Source organism: Meles meles, chromosome 8 (genome assembly GCF_922984935.1).
Source record: "Meles meles chromosome 8, mMelMel3.1 paternal haplotype, whole genome shotgun sequence".
Classification (NCBI taxonomy): Eukaryota; Metazoa; Chordata; class Mammalia; order Carnivora; family Mustelidae; genus Meles; species Meles meles.
The window spans coordinates 42,975,736-42,998,308 of NC_060073.1; the positions used below are offsets into that span (position 1 = coordinate 42,975,736).

The 22,573-nt window shown below is 47.6% G+C and overlaps 1 protein-coding gene across 6 annotated transcripts in view; it reads right to left on the reverse strand.

Moving 5' to 3' along the window:
• Positions 1-22,573, reverse strand: part of NAV2 (neuron navigator 2) — a 399,056-nt gene that overhangs the window by 274,839 nt on the left and 101,644 nt on the right. The gene's annotated exons all lie outside the window — the stretch shown is intronic.

Genomic DNA, 22,573 nt, shown 5'->3' on the forward strand with positions numbered 1-22,573 from the left:
CAGCATATTGAAACACAGCAGTGTGTGCGCGCAGCAGCCTCAAAGGGAGAGGCTGGGTCACCCGTGGGATCCGGAAAGCAACCCTGCCCGCCCCCACCCTGCTCTGTCCCCACAAGAGCATCTTTTCTTTCAGAAGCACAAGAAAACGCACCTGAAAACCTTCTCCCTAAGTGAAATAAGCCAAATAACAAACAAAATTGGAAACCTCATCAATTCTGAGTGACAGTTTCCACGACAGATTCCTAGATTCCTCCTCCCTCCAGCTTGTCTGTGGAGCGACATGTAGGCCCCATATAACAGCACCTTTCTCCCGTCTACAGTGATGGCTCAAAGAGTATACCCCACCTTGACTGGCCCATGTATTAGCAGCGACAAGTTCAAATACTAAGTCATATGATGTATCCCACAAATCAGGGAGGAGACTGTTGTATTTCCAGCAGGCCTGCTCTGAGATCTTTGCTTGTGACTCCTAGAGCGGTGGGAGCCCTACCCTCACTCCCGCTCTCTCCTCCACTTGGCTCTTCAAACGAGCCCAGAATAACCTCACACAATGGGGTGCCATCCCTCGAGGCTCACAGAATGGGGACATCAGGCCAGTGCCTGGACTCGCAAAGTAGGAGCCTTCTGGGAGGCTGCAGTTCTGGCTATGCCACCTGGGATGGGGAGAGCCTCCTCCCAAGATGGGGCAAGACAGAGCTGAGAACAGACACCCCTGTCTCCTCCTAGCCCTGAACTTGAATCTTGGTCTGCCCCTGCAGAGACCCATGGCTGAAGAGGCCAATGCAGGATGGGGCTATGCCACACCGGGGTCCAAGGTGTCTCATCCTTAAATCCATGATACTTGCCTCCCTAGGACTCCCACGCACGATCAGTCTCAGTTTTGTAAGCACTGAGAGAGCTACGGAAGTGAGGCAGGATCAACAAATGGCCAACCCTAAACGCCAATGATCACTAAATTAAATTGTTAAGGGGGGGGGGGCATTAAAAGGAAAAAAAAAAAAGGCAGACCTGGGTTCAAGTCCCAGTTCTAGAGTTTCCACAGGGTAGGGATTTGGATCTGTGTTGTTCTTTGATGTTTCCAAACATCAGCATTAGCACGTTAGTTCTCGATATATTTGTGGGCGAATGGCTGTAGGATTTCAGGCAAGCTATTTAACTGCACTGAGGCTAGTTGTTCTTATCTGTGACACTCGGTCAATACCATCTACTTGTCAGCTGTTATGAGAACTGAGTGATCAGACATTTGGAAAAAAAAAATATAAGGTGGGGGGCACCTGGGTGGCTTAGTGAGTTGAGTGCCTGATGTGATTCGGCTCAGGTCATGATCTCAGGGTCATGGGATCTCAGGCCCCATGCTCAGGCTGCTTGTCCCTCTCCCTCTACTCCCCCCCCCCCCCCAATAAATGAAATCTTTAAAAATAAATTTGGTAGGGGCGCCTGGGTGGCTCAGTGGATTAGGCCGCTGCCTTCGGCTCAGGTCATGATCTCAGGGTCCTGGGATCGAGCCCCGCATCGGGCTCTCTGCTCCGCGGGGAGCCTGCTTCCTCCTCTCTCTCTGCCTGCCTCTCTGCCTACTTGTGATCTCTCTCTCTGTCAAATAAATAAATAAAATCTTTAAAAAAAAAAAATAAAAAAAAATAAATTTGGTAAAAAGGCCTAATGCAGAGTAGGAATTTAACAGCCACCCTACATGCCTATAGATGTTTATCCGTTGGTATAAACATTTTGCACATATTAGTTCACTTACTCCTCACCCTATGAAATAGATATTACTTCTTTTTTTCAGAGCAGAAATTTGAAATGTAGAAAGGTAAAGCAGTAACTTGTCCAAGGCCATAAGTAAGTGGCACAGCGGGATTTGAACCTATCTGGGCTCCGGAAATCCTTGGACATTTCTACTTGCTTCTCTGAATACAAACACCAAAGTTTTTCAAATCATTTATCTCCTCCATGAGACCCACCTCTGGATTCTAGGCTCATTCTTCTATTCAGTTCTGTTCTCACTGAAAGATTTTTAAAAATACATAAAAACCCCAAACCTAGTTCTATACTTTGCCATCTGCATGCCCTCGGGCAAGTTACTCAACTTCTGCGAGGTTCCATCTACTCAGCTGTAAAATGGGCATAATAAGGCCTACTTCAGAAGGTGGTTGTGGGGCGCCTGGGTGGCTCAGTGGGTTAAGCCGCTGCCTTCGGCTCAGGTCATGATCTCAGGGTCCTGAGATCGAGTCCCACGTCGGGCTCTTTGCTCAGCGGGAGCCTGCTTCCTTCTCTCTCTCTCTGCCTGCCTCTCTGTCTATTTGTGATCTCGCTCTGTCAAATAAATAAATAAAATCTTTAAAAAAAAAAAAAAAAAAAGAAGGTGGTTGTGAAGACTCACTGAAGTTCCTGGCCTGACCCACCCTGGTGCTCGGGAAGTGGAGGCAGTGGAGTGGAGTGGAGTGGTAAAGAGGGGAGATCTCGAACCAACATGCTCGCTTTAAATCATAGCCTCCACGATGCCAATTACCTCTGCACCCTTTGACCCGGTGTCCTTATATATAAGACGGGGATAATACGACCTACATCATGGGGTTATGAGGAAGATGAAAGAGCTCCTATATATAAAAGGACACAGAATCTGCCACCATGCTGGCTTAGTCTTCCTGGAGCACAGCTCTAATCCTATCACCTGTTCAAAAAATCATCAACCGCACCATGCTTCCCACTGAATTAAATTCAGACTTTTCGCACTGCTCTTCAAGGCAGTAAGATCCACCCACTCTTCCCCAGATGGTGTCCAACATTTCTGGGGGAGGCAGTGCATGTGGAACTTAAAGGATGGGCTTTAGAAATGACCAAGTCAAGCGGGCCCTCGGCTCTGGGCAAGTGAATTTCTGTGAGCCTTTCTGTATCTCAGTTTTACCTTCCTTAAAATGGGGATTATATCAAATGTCTTATAAAACAGCCTGGTAGTCCATGACCCAGGCTAAACCCAGGTGACCATATGTTTTTGTAACCAAAGTTCTACTGACCACGGCCACACTCACTTGTCATCTTTATCTGCTCTCATGTCACGGTGGCACAGCTGAGTAGCTGTAAGAAAGAGCTTTGGGCCCACAAAGGTTCAAGTATTTACGATCTAGCTCTTTGCAGAAAAGATTGGCCAGTCTATTAGAAGGACTGAAGGAGTGAAGAGGCCTACCATACCAAATGCTCAGTAGTAATAATTACGATCACCTTCAGGAAAATTCAACCTCACATTTCCCCATCTCTGTCTGCCTGAGTACCTCTACCTGGGGTCACCTGGCAGGGCTCAATTCCTTGGTCAGTCCCTCCCTGAAGTCACCCCGGATTTCCCAGCTGCATCCTGAGCTGCACATGACACATAAATTGTAGATAACATGGACATTAGCACTACCTTCCCACCCTTCCTGCCAGATGTGGGCAGAGACCGTGTCCCGTCCATCTTTGCTGCTCAGTAACACCTCTCAAGGTGGGGACACGGGGCAGTCCAAAAATAACGTGGTTGCCAGGTTGAGCTAAACAGAAAGAGGGCAAATCTCTGGGAAACTGATTACATTTGAGATAAGAACTTAGGCTCTCAGCGATCCTCAAACCAGACTCTCAAATCTCTTTATTGATTCAAAGAGGAAGAGACAGAGAAAATAAATCAATCACTCTGTGGCTCAAGCTCATTAATCAGGACCCATCCAACAAGAATCATTAATTATCTGGAGTGTCCCCTCCCCTCCCCCCAGCTCTCAACTTTTTAAAGAAGTCCCAAGAAAACACATTTATTGTAAGAATCCGTTTTCAGGGGCCATGCTAAGCCTGGACATAAGTCAGGCCCATCGCTTTCACTCGCTCCTTCAGTAGCTCAGGCAATGAGTGCCATTCTTTCAAGGGGTACCCTTGAAAAGAGGTACCCTTGGAAACCTTCAAGGTTCAAGGGTACCAAGGTCCCCTTGGTACCTTCAAGGGGTACCCTTGGAAAATCAACCCACAATATCCATAGTCAAAGGCTCCATCAGATTTGGCACCTCACAAAAAGGCCACAGTGTGTGTTTCAAAGATACTAAGCAAGGGCTAACGCATACAGAGCTTCCTGTCCAAGCTTTAGGGTCCCAGAAACAATTTCTCCAGAGCCTCACGGTCCCCACACTTCTAGAGACTGGGTTCTGCTGATGCTCTTACCCGGGAGCCCACTGATCCTTGTTCTGTGAACTTCTAGTCGCCATGGACCAGAAGAAGAACCCCACAGTAGGAAAGAACACAAGCACTGTTCCCACCTCCAGCTCCAAATCTGATCATTCTAGAGCAAAGCTCTAGGACAACGTCCGGCTACTGTGCAAGGAGCCTTTTGCACTCGGATTCCTTCCTCTCACTGTCTGCCTCTCCCCTCAGCCCCTCCAACAGGGGACTCAGTACTCCAGAAGTGCTCAGTGAGGGAGAGAAGCTGCGGTCAAAGGCTTGAAGAGATAAAAGAGGGAAGGAAGGCGATGACAGCTGAGGAGTGAATTTGGTTCGATGCACTTATTACCCCTGACAGAATTTCAAGGAGTGCGTCATTTGTTTGCTTATAACTCCCCATCATTCCGTATCACAAGGCTGCAATCAAAGAGGGAAAATTTTGACAGATCAATTGAAGTAAAAAAAAACCCGATTATTCGTTGTAACAAGAAAACGGATAATAATTGCACTCTGTTAAATCAACGGGGATAAGAATGTTGCTAAATTTATACTGCAATTAGCCCTCCTGGAAGGGGTGGGGGTAGCGTTCCAAGAAACCGGAGAACAATTTCACAAAGCGACTGCACGGAAAGTGGGTGCCATTCAGAACTCTGCCACAAATCCCGACCCGTGTATGCCGGACAGCTGGATGGATCCCGAAGGCAGTGGATGGCCTGCGGACAGACTTTCCAGAACAAAGAGAAGAAAACAGATCTCTTAGAAGCAAGTGCCAATGAGGAGATTAAAGTAAACCCATCAGTAGCCTGGGAGGTGGTTTGCGGTCAATCCGCTGTAAAGGAAATGCTACCGTTTGGCCCCCATTCAAGAGATCTGGCTCCAGGCTTCGGCCATGACATCAACCAGTATTCCCACGACAAGGCGGTAAGTAGTTAAATGGCTTAGTTCTGATGGCTCTAAAGTCCAAAAGGACACTGCCACAACATACAGAGTGTTCACTTAGTACCTGAACATGGAAAAGAACCCCCGCCTTGTTAAAAACTGCTGCCTCGAAACCACCACTCAAATAGGGGAAATGGTGTCCCCCCACAGTGGAGAAAGAAGTGGAACACAGAGAAGTCAGTCTTTTGCTAGAGATCACACAGCAAAGCAGGCGCCGGGCTGGGCCAGCAGCCCCGCTGCCTGGTTTCTGTGGAGAAGAGTCTGGTTCTGCTCAGCGTCCTCGGTGCTCGTGACACGGCCACCCTGAAGGCCGAGGACTCTCCGCCCATGCCCCTCTTTGCCACCTGGTGCATTACTCAGGTCATATGTGGTTTTTCCATCGACCACAGTAATCGCGAGGGCAGCGTGTCTGTAGTCTCCTGAGCTGGCATGGCCCAGGGCAGACAGCTGGCTCTGCCTCTTACCAGCTGGGTGGTCTTGGTGAGTCACAGCCCCACGGAGCATCTGTGCCCCTCACTTGTGCAGCGGGGACATACAGGGTTACTAAACGAGAGCATGTGTGTAAGTGGTTAACCCAGTGCCTAGCACATAGTATGACATAAGGAGTGGTTATTAATATCAAATTAATAAACACTGGCTATCTAAGTTTGGGGGAATAAGTCATTCTAGATTGCTGGGAGTTTATAGTTCTGAAAGCCACACATATTTAGCTATTCTATTGGGAAACTTTCCTAAATGGATTATTATGATTCCTGCTTTTTAAATTAACCCAATTTTACTTATTCTTGATGGCTCACAGACATTACTATGAATTGTAGTGTTTTGATACATGTCAGGATGACCTTAAGGTGTGCTGAGCCTTCCTTAAAAGAGCCCAGGGTCCTTTAAAATTGGGTGTAAATTTTGGGTATGAATCAAGCAAGAATCTTGAAGACACTTCTCCATCAACAAACATACATGAGTAGAAAGATTCGGTGGCTGCTCCGGGCTTTTGGGCCCGTCTCCGGCCAGGTAAGTCTGCTAGAAAGCTGGGCTCCAGGAGCACAGAGTGAGACGTGACTGAGTTCTACAATCCCCGCGGGAGCACATGCAGACTAATACTGCCAGCTCAACTCTCAACAAACACATAACATACATGTAGCATGGGTAACACGAACTTCTAAAACCAAGGAACATGTATCCTTCTCAAGCCAGAAGACTGAAGCATTGGGAGGGAGGAGCCCACTGCTGGATTTCATTACTCAGGATTTCTATCTTCCTCCACATCCTGGCACCATCCTTACTCCTACTTGAACTCTGAATATCAAGTCAAGATAAATTGCTTCTGGGCTACATGCAAACCTTAACGCATTAGGCCAAAGCTGTCTGAGCGCCCACCCGTGCTGGGGGTCCTGCTCGTGCTGTAGTCTTGTCGAGGATAAGAACTCCCATCAGTCAAAGGTCTACAAGGAGTCAAGTAAGAGAACGCCTTCTAGAATCAGACCATTTTTGTTCCAGCCCTGCCTCGACTACTTCCTGTCAGAGTTCTCCTGGGCAAAATACTTAAACCATCTGAGCTAAATTTCCTTATCTGTAAAAAGAATCAACCACCTATTCAGGTTATTCTGAGGTTGAAAGGAGACAATCTCACCATGCCTGGCACACGGTAGGTATGTTGGTCGTGATTTTAGTTACCATGAAGACGGTCACCTACAATGGGAGTTTTTGCAAACAACGATTCCTTTCATGCCCCACTTACTCTCGAGGCAGATCTCATTGCCCTCACTTACAGATGAGAAGGGGGAGGTTCCATGAGCTGAAATCCCCCAGTGTCCCAGGAAATGGATGCAGGGTTTTAAAGCAGTGACTTTGGCTCATAGAAACGCCAGACTGCTATGGAGAGGCCCCCACAGGAACCATACTCCACCGAAGCTCACGTGTGTTGGCAATGTGGGGAAAGAGCAAGGCTTACCCCTCATAGCCATTACACTGTCACACTCTCCTACCCCTGGGAACAGAGCTGGCTGCTTGTCACTCAGGACCCGCAGATCTAAGAGGGGGTGCTGACACGTTCCCATGTCACCCCAGCACAAAGCAAACATGGTGTCACAGCAGCATCACGACCGTAAAAATTGAAATGCCAATGTAACTTGTTACCATTGCGTGACTATCTCTGAATCGGGAAATGCTCAGGAGTAAGGTGCCCCCGTTCTTCCAGTCTGGAGGAGGGCAAGGCTGGCCCGGGACCCTGTGTAGCAGACCCAAGGGAATGGCCTGGGAACAGCCCCACAGCCATACAACGGTGGCATTGTCTGTCAGGAGAACGGGAATCCGCAGGTGGGTGCGCACACCGGCTCCAGAGGTTTTGAAATGTTGGCTTCAGAAAAGTAAACGAGGCTGGTGAACCTGCTGGAAGGGACTGGGGAGATCTCAAGGAGCAGCACGTGGGGTTCTGCTTATCCCACTCCATGACATAAGGCCTAGGATTCCCTTGCTTGCCACTCTGTTCTCCTGGAACAGGAGCTGCTCTGCATCGTACTTCACGGGACACAGGGCACATGCCCCTCGCCTCCTCACCTGATCAGACCCCGTACTATGAGGGGATGCCCGTTTCTGTTGAGGGCCTCCTGGGTGCCAAGTGTCCTACACCTGCGATCTCATCGGCACGCTCTCCCCGCTGGAGGAGCAGCTCCCAGAGGACAGAAATTCTATGTTACTCACTGCATTTCCCCCAGACATCTAATAGAGTGCCTCACATGCAGTAGGTGCTTACTATTTATTGACTGAGCGAGTGATCATCTCCCCATCATATACTGGAAAACAGAAGCTCTAGAAGGTGAGCTCACACAGCTAATAGTAGGGGACACCCCAGTTGACCCAGGAAGCCTGGCCCACAGCTACCGCGGCTCACCAACAGCAAAATGTGTATTTCAGTCTCCCCTGGGCCTCCCTGGAAAGTCAGATGAGGCCATGTAAGGAACAAGACCGGAATGCTTACTGGGCACGTCAGAGCCGAGTCGGGTCCCCTCTAAGGTACTTCCTCTCACCTGGGGCAGCCCCAGGAGCAAGGTCAGAACCACGCTCAACCATGAGCCTGGTAGCTCTGAGAAAGCCCAAGGCCCAAGTCCACTGGAAAGTTCTCTAGTATTTTCTCCCCCTTCCTATGCTTATTACTAACCACACATATTCTTCTGCGGTAGCTACGAGGGGACTCAGGCCCTTCCAGGAGGTTGGGGCAGCTGCCACAAACACCCTTTTGACAGCAAACCTCCCAAACACCACAACAACTGTTCAGAGATGCCTGGCAGGGCAACCACCCCTGAGGGGCTAACGACCCCCTCAGTGAGGATTTGGGCCTCTCTCCAGTCTGTTCATAAATGGACTTTTTCTGTGGTAGCCTCCATCCACCCTCCCAATGTCCACAGTCCCCTCATCTGTAGACCGCAGGTAAAGGGGTATCGGAGATGGTGCTTCCTGGACCCCCAACCCAGCCCAAAGGCCTCAGCTCCACTCAACAGACAGAGGCCTCCCAGGACTTTTGGCCCCACCAGGCCCAACCAAGACCTCAGAATCCTGTGTGACCTCTCATGCTTCCATTTCCTCTTCATAGGACTGAGAGGATAGTAAGTAGAGAGGGGACCTCAAAAACCCCACATGTGTTTGGATACAGAGCACACTGAGGCTCCATGACCATGGGCAAGCCACCTCTCTCCAAGCCTCAGCTTCCACTTCTGGAAGATGGACGCTTCACCTGTTACCCATTGTAAGAACTATAGTAGCTATTGTGAGAAGAGACAGGTTTCTAACATGCTTAGCACAGGGCCTGGTACACAGGTGCTGCCTTTAAACATTTGTTTCTTTTCCTGCCTTGTCTCCATGACCCCAACTACAAACACCTCTGGTCCACTGCTCACACCACAGGCTCCACGCCATGCTAACCTTCAGTCCCTGCTGGTGGGTTGGGTTCTGCTGATTGGGCATGTCCTCCCCTCATCCCCTCATCCCCCCCTCTTAGTAGGATGATCCCTTCTCCTAGAAACGAAACCTGGCTGCCAGCCTTCTGCCCCTTCTTGACAATCCTGGGGTCCTCACACTTCAAAAGCCTCATATGCCGGCTCTCGAAACCCTACACTCAATGCACACATAGTCCTCTCTGCTCACGGCACTGTCACTCCCCCACTGCCTGGCAAATGCCTATTCAGGATCCTAAAACCCGGGCCCAGGGTCAGTCACTATAAGGCCATTCCCAACCCACTTTTCACCCTAAACATGGAGTTACTGGTTCCTTCTTCTTGGTCCAAAAGCACTTTGCACATGCTCTTTATGGTGGCTTTTATAACTATCTATTCACCTTTCTCCAGTTACAGCTTCCCCAGAGTCGAGCACAAGTTTTTTACATCTTGGGAACACTTGCACAATGCCTGACACACCACAGGGGGTTCGTAAACAGGCACGTATTGACTTAATGGGTGGGTGAACGGAAGCAAAATGAAGGGACGGACTGGTGAACATTCAGATGGGTGGACATATGGGTGGGTGGGTGGGAGAAAAGATAGGTGAATGATTATATGGAGAGATGAACAGACAGATGGATAGGTACAATGGATGAATGAATCTGTTCCCCTTCACTGCCTAGATTATAAAGTCCATGAAATCACCACGGTGTTTCCTGTAGCTTTTAGACCAGACAGAGCGCAAGGCACAGGATGGGAACTGGTGGGGGACATTCTGCTGAGACAGTTTCCGGGACATAAGAGCAGGACCCACTTGACGGGGGCATTTAAATGCTATCTAACAAGATACAAATATACACACACACAGACACAAAACACCTGATGGTCCACTACAGTAGACTCAAAGGCTCAGGAGAGTTGATGACTCAATTTTAGGGGAATTTGAAAGCTGGTTGTTAAAAATCACCCTTATTCATAAGGAAATATCAGAAAGAGAAATTAGGAAAACAGTACCATTTACAATTGCATCAAAAACAATAAAATACTTATGAATAAATTTAACCACCAAGGTAAAAAGATGTGTATACTGGAAACTACAAGACATTAATGAAAAAAATGGATAAAGAGGGGTGCCTGGGTAGCTCAGTCAGTTAAGCACTGGACTCTTGGTTTTGGCTCAGGTCATGATCCCTGGTCGTGGGACCCAGCCTGAAATAGGGTTTCTTGCTGGGCATGGAGTCTGCTTGAGATTCCCCTGCCCTTTTCTTCCCCATCTGCTCTTCCCTTGCTCCTTGTGCTCTAAAATAAATAAATAAAATCTTAAGTAATTGAAAAAGACACAAATGGTGGGGCACCTGGGTGGCTCAGTGGGTTAAGCCTCTGCCTTCAGCTCAGGTCATGATCTCAGGGTCCTTGGGATCGAGCCCTGCATCGGGCTCTCTGCTCAGCAGGGATCCTGCTTCCCCCCCCCCCCCTTCCTGCCTCTCTGCCTATTTGTGATCTCTGTCAAATAAATAAATAAAATCTTAAAAAAAAAAGAAAGAAAGAAAAAGACACAAATGGAAAGATATTCCATGCTCATGGATTGGGAAGATACTGTTAAAATGTCCATACTACCCAAAGCAATATACACATTCCATGCAATTACTATCAAAATTCAAAGGACATTTTTACAGAACTAGAGCAATGCTAAATTTGTATGGAACCACACAAGACCCTGAAGAGCCCAAGCACTCTTGAGAAAGAACAAAGCTGGAGGCATCACACAGTCTGGTTTCAAACTACATCACAAAGCTAGAGTAATCAAAATGTGTGGTATTGGCATAAAAACAGATATTTGACAGCCACAAGCAAAAGGAGGAAACCGGACCACTGTCACAACAGACACAAAAAGTACCTCAAAATGGATTAAAGACTTGAACATAAGACCTGAAACCATAAAAGTTCTAGGAGAAAACAAGGAGGAGGGCTTCTTGCCATGAGTCTTGGCAATGATTTCTTGACTTGGACACCAAAAGCAAAAGCAACAAAAGCAAACACAAACGCAGACACATGGATTGGTGGTTGCCAGAGGTAAGGGGAAAGGGGGTGGACAGGTGAAGGGGGATCAAGAAATACCAACTTGCACTTAAGTCACGAGATGTAAGGTACATCAGGAGGAATATGGCCAATAATAGCATATTAACTTTGTATGGTATCCAGACTGTATGATCACCAGACTTACTGCGGTGATCATTTTGCAATGCATACAAACACTGAATCACTATGTTGTTCACCTTAAACTAATATTATATGTGAATTACACCTCAATAAGAAAATAAACAATGGCGCGCCTGGGTGGCTCACGGTTAAGCCTCTGCCTTCAGCTCAGGTCATGATCCCAGGGTCCTGGGATTAAGCCCCACATTGGGCTTTCTGCTCAGCGGGGAGCCTGCTTCCCTTCCTCTCTCTCTGCCTGCCTCTCTGCCTACTTGTGATCTCTGTCTGTCAAATAAATAAATAAAAGAAAAAAAGGAAATAAACAAGTAGACTACATTAAACTAAAAGGTTTCTGCACAAAGAAAACCATCAACAAAAAAGGCAGCTTACCAAATGGGGGGAAACTTTTGCTTACAAAATACAAATTTTGCTTACAAATTATATATCTCATAAGGGGCTAATATCCAAAATCTCTTAAGAACTCATAAAACTCAAGAGACATTTTTTCCAAAGATGACACACAGATGGCCAACAGGTACTTGAAATGATTCTTATCACCATTCACCAACAGGGACATGTAAATTACAATCCCACTGAGAGTTCACCTCCAACCTGTTAGGACAGCTTTTAGCAAAACACAAGAAATAATATGTGCTGATGAGGATGTGGAGAAAAAAGAACAGCTGTGTACTGTTGGTGGGAATGCCAATTGGTGCAGCCACTGTGGAAAGCAGCATGGGGTTTCCTCAAAATATCAAAAATAGAATTACCACATGATCCAGCAATTCCACATCTGGGTATTTATCTGAAAGAAATAAAAACACTAACTTGAAAGGATACATGCATCCCCATGTTCACATCAGCATTATTTACAATAGGCAAGATACGGAAACAAGCTAAGTGTCCCATCAACGGATAAACAGATAAAGAACCAGTGATACACACACACAGAAGTACTGTTCAGCAACAAAAAAGAATGAAATCTTACCATTAGTTACAACACGGACAGAACTCAAGGACATTATGCTAAGTAAAATAAGTCAAACAAAGACAAATACCAGATCATCTCTCTCTCCTATATGTGGAATCTTAAACAAGCTCAAAGAAAGAACTGATTGGTGTTTGCCAGAGATTGGAGGTGGGGGCAGAATGGGTAAGTTAGTTTTGCTTGGTTTAAATAAATCAAAGAATAAAATATTAGTCAAAGACTGGGTTTTCATCTTTGGGCAGTTTTTTAGGTGTTCAACTTCGCATTACCAAGCTGACCCAAAATTATTTAAAATATTCTCTGAAAGGATTAATATAATCTCTGGGATTAGATATTCCTAGTCTCTCTCCAATGTTCTTTTATGGGGTGATCCTGAATCCCTAAAGACTACTTTATCCACAATTACAATGACAGAATCGGTGATAAAAAGAATCTGTAGTGATCTGATACAATCCTAAATTTATAGTGGAAATTTTAAGGGCCTATTTAGCCAGAACGGCTCCACCTCTGTTGAACAGCCATTTTGTTGTTTATGCAGTAAAACTTAAATTCACCCTGCCCACCCCGGGGAACTTAAAAGCAAGTCCGGGAAACCAGTCCCAGGTAACAAAGCCCAAATACAAGGGTGGGTCAGGTCAGGTGGAGACATCCAATCAGTAGAGCGGGCATACTGTCTTCCTAGCTACCAAGGAGTGTGGGCCCCGCCTTCTGGGTGATAGGCTAGTTCAAATGTCTACTATAGGGTAAATTGTAATTCAGTTGGTCACTTATGTGTGACCTAGCATGACGGTGCAGCTTTCTCTGTGTGTTACAAACTCATTGGCCACCTGTGTGTGGCCAGGCCCAACCACATAGCCTTTGCTCTATAAAAGTTAAGTCTGTGAGGCAGGGAGGGGTCGCCCTCTCTGTAAGGGGCGGCCCCGACGGGTCTGTTTGACGATGGGTTTGATTTTTGACGCTTGGTGATGGGTTTGATTCTGGACGCTTGGCGCGAAATAAAGCTTTGCTTGACCTTCACTTTGTATCAGTCTCACTCCTTTGACCATGGACCCATTATTGGGGGACCCAACAGAAATGAGGCCGATTGAAATTGAATTATTTTTATATTATCCCCAACCCTAAATATATGGCACTGTATGTTCCTAAAAATAAACGTGTAGGCAAGTCATTCATGACCCCATAACTTACTTAAAGAAAATGCATGAAGCAAAAATGTAGCTCTCGTGTATCTTTAGGCTTAACTTAGAAAGCTGAGGAGTCTGAAAAACATTTAAAATTGTTTAATTAAAATTCCTTTTCCAACTTCACTGAGATTTAATTGACGTACCACAACCTGCATATACTGCGCAATTGGATGTGTTCTAACCAACATATGCCCACGAAACCATCTCTACAATCAACGTCACAAACATTTCTCCCAACCCCAAGAACTTCCTTGCAACCCTTTATCTATCCCCCACTCTACTGCAGCTGCAAAGCTAACAATGCTCTGCTTAATGTCATTATAGATTTATCGGGGCTTTCTAGAACTATAGAGGTTTTTGAAAAATTATATAAAACAAATTTCCTAAAGGTGGTACTACTCAAAACTCATCACTTCCTATTTTATGGCATTTTGCTATTGTTTATGGTCTTGCAGTTCTTTATTCTTTACCTCTATTAGATCTGTAGAAAGGAAACAGTATTTAATGGTGTACTATAGTCTATCTCTTCCCTACTCGATTCAGAGAGGACATGTTGGTAGATTAAAGTCAGCCTCGGCCTCAGGAGTTACCCCAGTATGGAGCAGGATTTTTCCCTTGGAAAAATCAACCCTTAAAAATGCCACTGGCCAGGGGCGCCTGGGTGGCTCAGTGGGTTAAGCCTCTGCCTTCGGCTCAGGTCATGATCCCAGGGTCCTGGGATTGAGCCCCACAACAGGCTCTCTGCTCAGCAGGGAGCCTGCTTCCTCCTCTCTCTGCCTGCCGCTCTGCCTACTTGTGATCTCTCTTTGTCAAATAAATAAATAAAATCTTTAAAAAAAAAATGCCACTGGCCATACACAGGTGAGACTTGGGGAAAATGCCCTTACTTACTCCCACCCACCCCCCCAGGAGGTTTCTCTGTTATGCAGAATAATGAGTCAGAGGATGCAAATGTCGGGGAGTGGAGACCTAGCTGAAATGCTTTGCATGAGAAAAAGTGAATTCAAGGAGGGTTTCAGAGATTTGGAACCCAGGAGACTGGGAAGAAGAGAGCTGCGGCAGGCGAGGAGGACAACACCATGGGAGGTAAAAGTCTGGAGGCATTTCATGCAGCTGTACACAATCGAAAAGCTCTCCCCTGAAATCTTCAATAAAATCTATACTCTTACCGGTGCTTTCTAGGGCAAGTGGAATGGTTCCGAGGAAGGTCAAGAAGTGCCAAGTCCTGTCTCCCAGGGCGTGAAGGGACAGGGCAGAGTGAGTTGCAGCCAAGGTTAGGTTACTTCCCGGGAAAGAGAGTGAGGAGGTTTGTTCGCAGGGCCAAGTGGGTAAGTGGTGAGGTCATGGTGTCCCCTTGCAGCACCTCATGAGGAACTGGCCCTGGGGCAGCTGCTCCAGGAACACCAGCTGAAAGGCTCTCTGGGCTGCCTGGTCCCTCCTGGGCACAGGCCTCCTGAGTTTCAGTGAAGGTCTCCCTAACATTTAGGGTGCTGCACAGCTACCTAGCTCCTCCTGGGCCCCCCACACTGACGCCACCCTCCCCCCAACCCCCACCTGGCTCTGCTCACAGTGGTCTCCCTACTCCCCCTTCCCAGACAGTGAGCCTGACCAGGTCTCAGCCTGACCCAGGTGCTCAAAACTCACCTGACTCTCCTTCCATCAGGCTCGCTAGGTGCCAGGCCTGCAGCTTTGCCAAGGTTGAGAGTCACCATTCCCAGCTAACATTTACATCTCCAATGGAGTCCTTAGTGCTTTAAAGGCCAGAGATGGAAGTGAGTTAATGTAATCACTCTAGCAAACTTGAGAGAGCACCTTTTTTTTTTTTTGTAATGGTAAAAAGGTTTGTTGTTTTCATTTGGGTTTCTTAGGGCCAATCCTGGACCACTGTGGGTGGGGGGCTATTTAACCTATAGATTGCTTATTAAAATTCACAACACCCAGTGCAAACCATGTGCATGCTTGTTGATTATTTAAGGATGCCCCCTAGCCCAGGAAGCCTGAGTAGTGGGTGACAGTTTAAGGATTAACCCCGGGTCAGCTTTTTTGAGATTACAGAGCAGCCTGATTTTTCTGGGAGAAGCCATCCAGGGAGGAACCCTGGTGCATGAGGTATGAGCTGTCCCCTTTCCTGAGGGAGGGGCTGTGATTGAAGGCAGAGCAAAAGCAAGGCTGTGGGGTCCTCCTTTAGTTTCACCTAGAAAAAGAGGGAGGTGGAAGGCCTTGAATAGGAGTCCTGGGAAGTAAACGGAGCAGGTCTCCTTATTCTTCCCTGCCCCTGCTGCCACGCAGGTTTATGGTTAACACATTCAAGATAACTTCCAAGAATGTCTCTATACGAAGGAGAAAATGTTGTACAGTGGTTGCAAGTGAGATGTCAGATCAAATCCTTGTTGAAAACAAGACAACGGACCCAAAATGGAGTTGCTTATGCTAAGTCCCGCATCACCAAACAGGGACTTAATTACGATTTTGCCTCTCCCGGAAAAGGCATCTTAAACCAGCCAGTCAGGAATCATCTGATCAGCCTAGTTAGGTAATCTGCCCGATCAACTTCCTTGATCCCACTCCCTTCTGCCTACAGAAGTCACTTTGTAAAGCTCCTGTAGAACCCCTTCCATCTGCTGGATTGGACACAGTCTGATTCTAATCTATTTTTCTGTTGTTGTTCAAATAAGCCCTTCAGATGCTTACTAGGCCTCAGCTGATCTCTTAACACCCTGGCTTCACCTCTTAACGTATAAAGATCCAGGTAAGTCGCTTAAGTTCAAGCTCAGTTTCCTTATCTGTAAAAGGGAGATCATCATAGTACCTAGTATAAACTTAGACTAATGGGGCACCTGGGTGGCTCAGTGAGTTAAAGCCTCTGGCTTCAGCTCAGGTCATGATCCCAGAGTCCTGGGATCGAGTCCCGCATCTGGCTCTTTGCTCAGCAGCGAGCCTGCTTCTTCCTCTCTCTCTCTCTGTCTGCCTCTCTGCCTACTTGTGATCTTTGTCAAATAAATAAATAAAATCTTTAAAAAAATAAATAAAAAATAAACTTAGACTAAGGATCAAAGGAGGAAAACGATGCACCTGTGAGCATACACACAGGTTCTCAAAGAATAAAGAAGGCCCAAGTACTCACAGTCACCAGGCCCAGGGGATCCTGAGAAGGTCTGACATCCTCACTGATGGTCAGAGCTACGTCCCACCGGGCAGGGTGCTGGCCAAGACAGAGCTGTGCCATTTGTGGGAAAGACACCCAGGCTTTAAAATATCTGGAGGTTGGCAGTTCCCAGCAGTAGCTGGCATTGCCCTGCTCTTTCCCTTCTCAGCAACTGCATGGCCAAGACACTTGGCCACGGTAGACATGGTTGTTATACCTCCAGCCCTTCTCCAAGCCCAGATGTCTGAGTAGTCAGGCCTGGGGCATGTCAGGTTTCTTGTGTTTTGTCTTTTTATAATAGGTCTTTACTAGCAAGACTACCAGATACCAAGCTGGCACCCAGGAAAGAAGGGGCGTCTCCCCTACCCCAGGGGACAACCTGGCCCAGAGCACAAAGATACTATTTATTCTATAAGGTCCGAGAAGAAAGCCCCGACTGATTCATTTCAGGATGAATGAAGCCCTCATGACAACAGCAGGGCCCCCGGGCTCCTGTCCATAGTGCTCACAAACAGCGAATCCCTTTCCCAGACACCATGTTCTTCCCATTTTACAGATGGGGAAGGGGAGCTCAGCTGGACAAAATTAAGCATCAGCACTGCAGCCCAGGTACTCAAACTCAGCCCACCCATCCTGGGGGTCCCACGGCAGTTATGAAAACGATGCCAAGTCACTGGACAGCCAGGACAGGGAGGAAGTTCTAGGACCAAACTGGAGAGTCTTCTCTTCCAGACAGAATAGAAATTGGTGGTCGGTGTCTCTCCAGGTGCAGCAGGAGACGGAAATCCCCATGTAGACTAGGAGATGTGTTCATCAAAGCGCAGAACCACAGGGGCACCTGGGTGGCTCAGTGGGTTAAGCCTCTGCCTTCAGCTCAGGTCATGATCTCAGGGTCCTGGGATCGAGCCCCACATCAGACTCTCTGCTCAGCGGGGAGCCTTCTTCCTCCTCTCTCTGCCTGCCTCTCTGCTTACTCGTGATCTCTCTCTGTCAAATAAATAAATAAATCTTTAAAAAAAAAAAGCGCAGAACCACAGACCGTAGCTTCCTCTACTGAAACGTCTATTTTTAACATCCTACCTCAAAAGGAATCTCCTCCACAGGGCAGGGAGTCTAGATCCTGGAGCTAAAAAATAGTAATAATCCAAAGACTTCCCCATTAATCGTGCTTTGCCTGGGTAGCGTTAGACATCTAAAGCAAAAGACACACCAGCGTCCAGAACCCCAGCTGCCTTCCACCTTTAACGAGCCAACACGATGGAGGAGGGAGGCAACAGGAGGATGAAAATATTCAGAGAGCTCAGTCGATGGGTTCACCTGGAAAATGGCCTCAGAACTGCGTCGAAAGGTAGATTTCACAGTGAGTTTGCCTACATCATTTATGCCATTCATACACCGAGCATATTTTTGCAGGAAAGGGCAACACAGAACATCTGCTCACCTAAGCAAATGTTCTGGGGGCGTACACGTTTAACAGTGAACCACTCCAAAGTCGGTTCTACGCGGCAATCATTAAGCAAAGAGGAGACGCACACTCCGCCTGGAAATATAAAACCTTCCGAAACCTTATAACACGAATGGTGCCTAGCACGTCCGGGTAGGGGCAGGGCGGGAAGATAAGCTACCTTGCTTTTTGCAAACTAAGCAACCACATCACAGTGACCATTTTGCTTGTCAAACCAGAGTACCACTCCACCACGAGCATCTGGACTGCCATCAGCCCCGCTGTCACACGGACCCCAGGGGTGAAGGTGAAGAAGGCCTAAAGGAAAAATAAATCTTGCCTTTTGGCTCTGTGTTACGAGCTCTCACACCAGTTCCCCACAGTGAGAGGCAAGCCACAGAGGCAACCACTAGCTAGCTTGAAAGATCCCATGCGGGTAGCCCTGGCCAGGGATGGGAGAGGTCAGCAGGGCCCTTCCTAGGCCTCACAGAATGAGAAGGGGCTTCACGTTGCCCCAGAATAAATCCTTTCTACAGTACCACCCTCTAGAATACGCCCCCTTGTAATCTATGCAAACCCTTAACAGAGGTCAATCTTTCTCCCCATTTGCACCTGGGGAAGCCCACAGTTGAGAAAACACACCACACCTGTTGGCTTATGCAACTGTATTTTTTTTAAGGCCATCAACAACTTCCAGACAAATCCTCTCTACCTGCTCTAACACAGCGAGCTCAGGGAAGCATTCCACAATTGAAAGGCCCCCCCGTGGAGCCCTGGCGCTCTCCCCCCCCACCCCCAGCAGAGAAAACAACCTGCAACCATCTGTCTCCACCAGCCTGATTCAAACGAACTTGATCATCCCTCCCCAGAGACTCAGCCAGCGCCCATCCAGGTTTCTTACCGCTTTATAATGGTCGCAGGAGTCCCGACTCTGGCCCCGGGCAGGAACCCACAAGTTGATACTTATAGGCATGGCTCGACCCTCGGCCGCGCAGTCTGGGGAGCCACCAGCCAGCACCCTCTCCGGGCGTCTAGTTCAAAGCACTGTGGAGGCGTGTGAAGCCTCAAAGGTTAATTTTAGCTTAAGTCACGCTCCCGCTGCGGTCAGATTTTCTTACACAGGCCACCTCCTGAATAGCGGCAGCTTATGTTACCCCAGCCTGCTGGGCCGCCCTCTGGCCCTCAGCCCCGACTGTAGAGCGCTGTGATTCTTCCCCCACCCGATTCTCCTCACCCTCCAAAATAACCTGACTCTCTGTGCTTACATTTTCATGACACGCTCTAGGGAAATAAATCACGGTTCCTTTGGCTGTACCAGGCAAACAAACCTGGGGGATCGCTCCCCGCTCGCCCGTGCTGGGCAAAGGCCTAGCAAGGAAGCTCAAGGCCGTGGGGCTGCACAGGCCTCCCTTCAGCCAGGCAGTGGCTGCTGGGGCCACACAGAGGCAGAGACCTGATGTACTTTCATCTTCTCAAGTGGGGTTTGGACAACCTCTGTCTGTGCGTGGTGCCTACACGTGGCTCATTTTTTGCCTGACCCTTTCTCTCTCTCTGGGAGAAACAAGAATGCCTGTCCTCCCATTTCTCTGAAAGCCTGATCAAACAGAGGAATCTGCACGTTTCTACCCCAAAGTCTCACGCCTGCAAAGCAAGAGAGTGTGAGCCTTCATTCAATCTCGCCGAGCTTCTGAAAAGGCTAACTGGTCACCCGCACAGCCGTGGGTTCCAGATCTCAGTGAGTGGACAAGTGTAGACACAGGAAGGAGATCACTAGAAGCAGCCCATTTCCGGCCTTGCCTTCTGCCAAGCCCGGTGATCGGGACCTGGCAACTTAGCAGACTGGTTTGTACAAGGAAGGGCTGGTTGCCTGCCTGAGGGAATTCTGGTCTGCTCTTGAGGTGGCCTTTTTTTGTGGACAGGACCATGGAAAGGCTATGGAACAATTAAATCCAATCGGACTCCTGTGATCTCCCAACAAATCCCATGGCCTATAACCTTGCAAGCAAAACACTGGTGTGCAGTGTTTGAAATAGGTGTTACCGCCACACCCAGAAACTGCTCCGGGTAGGAGGCAGTGGAATGTCCTTGCCCCATCTGAGGTCTACCTGGTTCCATCCCCTTCCCCCCCCCACCCCCGGCACCCTTGGCTTCTCCGTAACACTCATTATGCTTGTGAGGATTTCATTCATTCAGGTTTTTACAGAGCTAGTAGTACTCTGTAGCAGGTACTTTTCTAGACTTGGGGGACTGAATGGTAAATAAGATGCCTTTAATTCTGTGGAGGTTGAGGGGTGGGAGAGAGAGAGAAAATGGCAATAAACTAACAAGCCAGCTAATACCAGAGAATGACAAATACTCTGAAGAAAATGCAGTAGAGAATGTGTGGCAAGGGCTGGAAAGATGCTATGGTAGAGCCATCAAGAACGGCCTCTCTAAGGAGGTGACATTTAAATAGAGACCTAACTGGTAAGAAGAAGACTGCATGCAAACATGAAGGGCAGTGGCTCTCCTAGAGTAGTAGCAGCAACACATGGGGACCTGTTAGACATGCAGATGCTCAGGACTCACTCCAGATCGCCTGAATCCAAAACTCTGAGGGGTGAGCCCTAGCAGGTCGGGTTTGAACAACCTGCTGGGATGATTCTCATACACACTACAGCTTGGGACCCACTGATCTAGGGGAAGAACACTCCAGGTGGGGGACTCTATCGACAGCGAGGATCTCTGGTTTTGCTCAGTGTTAGAAGCCCCAGCCATGAGCCCAGTGCCTACCACATGTCAGGAAGCCAATATAGAATTCTCACTGCTGGTCAGGCAGCTCCTAGAGCCCAGATAAAGATCACAGAAAGAGGGGCACCTGGGTGGATCAGTGGGTTAAAGCCTCTGCCTTCAGCTCAGGTCATGATCCCAGGATCCTGGGATTGAGCCCTGCATTAGGCTCTCTGGTCAGCAGGAGCCTGCTTCCTCCTCTCTCTCTCTGCCTGCCTCTCTGCCTACTTGTGATCGCTGTCTCAAATAAATAAATAAAATCTTTAAAAAAAAAAAAAAGATCGCAGAAAGATATACACTGCAAAAGTGTTATGTTCAGGGGCACCTGGGCACTGTAGTCGGTTAAGCGTCTGATTCCTGTTTCAGCTCAGGTCATGATCTCAGTGTCCTGAGATCAAGTCCCAGGTTGGGCTCTGCACTCAGTGCAGAATCTGCTTGGGATTCTTTCTCCCTTTCTCTGTGACTCCCTTTCCCTGCTCCTGCTCTTTCTCTCTAAAACAAATAAATAATTTTTTAATGTTATATTCATAAAACCTCAGTGAAAGCACCCATGAAGGAAGCAAAGAAGGTCATTTTGAATCCAGGTGGCCAGTGGGAGGCTTTCTGTAGTGCCTGAAACTGCCAGCCGCTGAGACTGACTTTTCCCAATCTAATAAAACTTGGCATCACAAAGTTGGCAATTAGATTTCCTGTAAAAGGCTAAATGCTGTGGCCTTCTGCTTCCTGATTCTAAAACTCAGTAAGAAAGGCATTAGTGTGTGGCAGCTGGGATAATCATTTAATTGATCTTTTCCACCCATAGAAGCCTCCCTTCCCTGCCCCAACCCACTGAATTGTAAATCAATGTCACCTTCATTGTGAGCATGAAAAGGGAGGAAAAAACACAGCTCTCCCCAAACCAAATTGGAGTCAATTTCCTAATGGGGCCTTGGTGAGACTCTAAATGGGTGCTGCCATTTCTCCCTCTCTGGCCTCCTCCTGGGCCACCCACACAGCTCCATCAGGACCGGTGGCGGCTCTGGTGACATACAAAGCAGGAAACAAGGGGCTTCCTATGGTAGGATCTCCATAACATAAAGGGCTTGGATTCTGTTGTCTGTCAGAGAGGATTCAGATCCCCAAGCTGGACAATATTTCGAAAGCACCCAGAAAGCACGGGAATGGAGGAAGGGGGCCTATAAATATTTATTTTCTGCTTCCTCATTATTGCTGTGTATCATTTCATTCACTGATCTAGCAAGTATTTATAGTGCCTATGCCCTATGCACCCTTACTGGGGGATATAGCAGTGAGCCTAACAGACATGCAACTTACTGTTTTGAGGGAGTGACAGACATGAATCATAGAAGGATGTCAAATAAAGACATAAAAAGATGTCAGAGGACAATTGTGACAAATGCTATAAAGATGAGTACATGGCACTGTGAGCCCATAATAGGATTATTCAACCTGTCTAGCTTGTTAAAATACAGATGCCCAGGCCCCAGGCAAGCATCTAAATCAAACTCAGGACATGGGTCCTGGCACAGGTGTGTTTAACAGGCTTCACAGAGGTTTCTCATTATTGGAGTTGGGGTTATAGGCAAGCAAGGAGAGGGGGATGGGAAGGCTAGAATGATCCGTGTGGTAATTGACCGGAGTTGGAAACACTATATAAATTATAAGGGAAGTTTATAAACTAAATGACAAAATAGTTTATCTGTATAAACTGTATACTGATCTCTATAGTACATGAGTACAAATTGATGTTTAGTTTATCTCGATGTAATATTTGTAGCTATGTCTATACGCATGGATTAG